This window comes from Oryza glaberrima, chromosome 12 (assembly GCF_000147395.1).
Source record: "Oryza glaberrima chromosome 12, OglaRS2, whole genome shotgun sequence".
Lineage (NCBI taxonomy): Eukaryota > Viridiplantae > Streptophyta > Magnoliopsida > Poales > Poaceae > Oryza > Oryza glaberrima.
The window spans coordinates 20049435-20053912 of NC_068337.1; the positions used below are offsets into that span (position 1 = coordinate 20049435).

Genomic DNA, 4478 nt, shown 5'->3' on the forward strand with positions numbered 1-4478 from the left:
GAAATACAAATTTTCTGAAATATTTGGGTACTTTTTAAGTAGGTAGGTATATAATCAAATTAATTTATAAGTAAAGTAAGTGTGAGAATAAAATGTTATGGTTGGATTTAATTTTTATTAAATTTTCTATATTAATTACACTCATTGAAATTTTCTTAGAATTTACATAGCTTAATTGCTAATTTTAATAATACAAATATCATTTCAGCATTTATTTAAATAAAAATCATTTTTTCTCTATGGGCCTTTTTCCAGCCCATTTTCTTCTTCAGCCCACAAGCGACCAAAGTCTACTTAATACCCCCATACTCCTCCTCTCACTTGGTGGACCGCCACCCCGCATGCGACCCAAGTGGTGCGCCCCAAACCCTTGATCGATCTCAGCCGTTCGTTTTGATGGACGGCTCAGATCAGTTTGAAATTGATGAAAACACTAACACTAACCCTAACCCTAACCCTCCCCCTCCCCCCAGCCGAGCCGAGCCGGCCGCCTCCCCCTCCCCCGCTCCCAACGCCGCCTCTCCCCCTCCCCCTCTCCCCTCCGGCGCCGCTTCCCCTCCCCTCCCTTCCTCTCCGACGGCGCCGCTCCCTCTCCCCCTCTCCCACCTCTTCCCAGTCGGCCGCCTCCCCGACCACCGACGCTGTCTCTCCCCCCACCGGCGCCGCTTCCCTTCTCTTCTCCCTCCCTTCTCGTCGGCACAGCGCGGCAACGGCAGGGTGCGGCGGAGACGGCGCCCTCCCAACGATGGTGTCGACGGTGACGATAGCGTCAACGGCGTCGGCGGCGTCTGCGCTCCCTCTCCCACTCTCCTTCCCGTCTCGCCGGCACAGCGCAGCGACGGCGGGGTGCGGCGGAGACGACGGCGACGGCCGTCCCTCCCCCTCTCCCTCTCCCTATCGGCCTCGACAGCGACGACGCCCTCCCAACGGCGGCGACGACGGCGTCGGCTTTGTCCGCGGGTGGATCCGTCGGCGGTGGCGGCTACCGCTGGCGGATCTGGGCTTCCTCCGCCGCCTTTCTTCTCCTTCCGGCGGCGATGGTGGTGTCGGCGGCTGACAATTTTTTTTTGTAATTTTTTCCATGGCTATTGCTAACCAAATTAGATTGCGTACGGATGAAAATTAGATATGATGAAAGGAAAAATACAAATATTTATATTAGTTATTGATAGATATGCGTATGCTTGGGCAGCATGGCCGAAGAAGGAAGAAACCTGTATGCATGCGTGTTGTAATTTGGATAATTACCTTTCAACCGAATAAGCAGCAATTAAATAACAAACAGATAAGTCACTTTCATAAAATATATCAACAGATAAAGAAGAGACTGGGGAAAATATCGTCTTTTGCGCTCTCGAGCCGAGCCGAGCCGTGAAAAAACCAGAAAGAAAACCAAGCCGAGCCGGCCGAGGTGGGATCCTTTTTGCGCTCGCTTATCTTATCCGCTCGCCTCGCCTCTCCGCCCCCTCGCTCGCTTCGCCTGCCGCCTCGCCTCTTCCCTTCCAGCTCCTGCTCCTCCGGCGTGACCACTGGCCCCTCCAGCTCCGGCTCCTCTATCTTCGACACTGCTCCTCCCTCTCTGGCGCGCCTTTCCTGCTCCGATGCCTCCCGCTCCGGCGCCGCCCTCCGGCCTCCATCGAGGCCACCGGATCTGCCCTTGCACCACCTCCTTCGCTGCACCAGAGAGGAGAGGGATGGGGGGAGTGGGAGGAGACGCACAAGTTTAGGAGAAGGAAGGGGAAAGAGGAGGGAGGATGGAGCTCTGGCGGCGGCCAGATCTGGGCGCAATGAGCTCAGTGGCGGCCAGATCCGACCACCACGAGCTCGTGGTGCTCCGATCCATGCGTGCACAGTATACGGGTTCGCCATATATTTTTTTTCTGATTTGTTTGTTTTTTCCCTATTCATGTCGTTCTTCCCCCTCTTATGCAGGCATGCGAATGATGTGTGTGATGGATTTTAATTGGAGGAACGCTGGAATTTGTTTAGCTGCATCAAAATTTGTGATTCAGTCTGTGTAATTTGTGCTGGATGTGCTGGATGTGCTGGATTTATGCTGTTGAAGAACAACTTGGGATTGAGGAAAAATAATTTAGGATTATTTTTACTGCAAGCATCGGCGCCAAGCCAGCTATTTTTTTCGGAATCTGATTTTGTTTGTTTGTTTCTTCTTCTGATCGGCCGAAACTTCAAACCCTTGTCGATCAGATGTGCTTTGCCTCCGACCTAAATTTTTGCCGTGACTCTTTAGGATTTAGGATGTGGGCCTTGTATTGCGGTTGTGTTCGGGCGTGCGGAGACGCGCGCGGTTGGACTTACGGGTGAAAATGACGCAGTGACGGACGAAAATATACACGGTCAAAAGATGTGATGACCAGAAAAATACAAATAATATATTAGTTATTATAGATTTGGGGGGAGGCGAGGGGGACGAAAAATCACCTATGAGGTGACGACCGGAGAAATACCCGAATTTTTATATTAGTTATAGATACTCCCTCCGTCCTTAAATATATTTAACGTTGTTGACTTTTTTAAATATATTTGACTGTTCGTCTTATTTAAAAAGTTTAATTAATTATTAATTTTTTTTCTATCATTTGATTTATTGTTAAATATACTACTACTATTTAAGTTTTTGAATAATACGAACGGTCAAATATGTCAACAGCGTCAAATATTTACGAGTTTTTAATAATACGAACGGTCAAATATGTCAACAGCGTCAAATATTCACGGGTTTACCTTGAAGAATAAAATAGTGGGAAACGAGGATTGGATATATGCTTGCTTACCGCATGATTGGAAAGAAATTAATTAAACTAAGGCCTAGCTAGGCCAGCTCACTCCATGATGGGAAAACAAACACCTTCTCGATATCGCTGAGCTCAACAAGATAGCAGCTGGCTGGAGAATGGAGATACAAGTAGTAGTAGTATAATTAACGGAAAAAAAAAAACCTCGACCACTTTCTCCTCTGACCATATAAAGAAATATATCGTTTACTCAGATCGAATCCCAATCAATCAGCTTGCCATTATATATGTACTCCACATGGTGGGAAAGCAAAGACATTGGCTTGCTTACCAGCTGTTGGCCTGTTGCAGTTAGTGATTAAATTAAGAACGACATGGATCACTTGCTACAGGTCAATACCTGATCTCGCGCTCAGCATAAATAAATATTCCAATATCATCGTTTACTTCAAATCCAATCCTAATCGAGATCAGCTCGCTATTATGTAGTACAGCTTAAATTTCAAAGCTGGCCCTGCTAATTACTCGCTCTATTTCTAAATATTTGACGTCATTGATCTTAACATGTTTGACCATTCATTTTATTAAAAAAATTAAGTAATTATTAATTATTTTTTTATTATTTGATTAATTGTTAAATATACTTTCATGTATATATATAGTTTTACATATTTCATAAAATTTTTTGAATAAGATGAACGGTTAAACATGTGCTAAAAAGTCAACGGTGTCAAATATTTAGAAACGGAGGGAGTAACAACAAAGCTCAATTCAATGAAATTAGCCTAGTCTTTTCTTTTCTTTCCCTTTTATATATTTATACTTATATGGTTTGACTCCTGCTCTATTAAGTGAAGTTGGCACTTTCTAGTGCCGGTTCCTTAAAATACAGCAACAACAACAGATAGGAAGAACGGCCAACCGAAGGAGTGAGAGCAAAGCGGATTTGAGTGTCGATGCTAGGTTGCTAGTCATGGTTGCATGTAACGTTTTCTAAGCTCCATATATCATTAAAGGAACTCTTCTGGTACAACGTACGAGCGGTCAGAACTCAAAAATACATACGCCATGTTTGTGGGAAAATACGAGTTCCATGAATAACAACAATTTCTTCAACAATATTTGTTCTATAGCACGAAGAGTCCCTGTTTTTAGATTTATACCAACATAGGGCTAAACTTTTTAGTCCCTATATATCACATCGGATGTTTTGACACTAATTTGAAGTATTAAATATAGACTAATAAAAAAAATTAATTTCATAAATAAGAGCTAATCCGCGAGACGAATTTTTTAATCCTAATTAATCCATAATTAGCAAATGTTTACTGCAGCATCACATAGGCTAATCATGGATTAATTAGGCTCAATAGATTCGTCTCGCGAATTAGTCCAAGGTTATGGAATGAGTTTTGTAAGTAATCTATATTTATTACTCTAAATTAGTGTCCAAACATCCTATCCCTAGTTCCCAAATGGGCGAGAAACCTTGATAGACATGTCCTTTCCGCTGTGCCAATAATATACACCTTGCAGCTTTGCTCTACGTTGCCCCGATACAGCAGCTGACCCTCGTATCAGTATCTGATACGCGTCCGGATACAGATACATGCGGGATACGGCCGGATACGTATCCCGTACGTATCTCTCATTTTTCTCTTTTTCAGACAATTAAAAAAATGACGATACTCCTCCGATACGGTGGGATACGTACCTGATACG

The 4478-nt window shown here is 44.1% G+C and overlaps 1 long non-coding RNA gene across 1 annotated transcript; it reads left to right on the top strand.

Annotated features, from left to right (window-relative positions):
* Nucleotides 1-1380: 1380 nt before the first annotated feature.
* On the top strand, nucleotides 1381-3005 carry LOC127756743 (uncharacterized). Its single transcript, XR_008013299.1, has 2 exons — nucleotides 1381-1860; nucleotides 1933-3005. It is a non-coding gene; the product is annotated as an uncharacterized LOC127756743 (long non-coding RNA).
* The last annotated feature ends 1473 nt before the right edge of the window (nucleotides 3006-4478 follow it).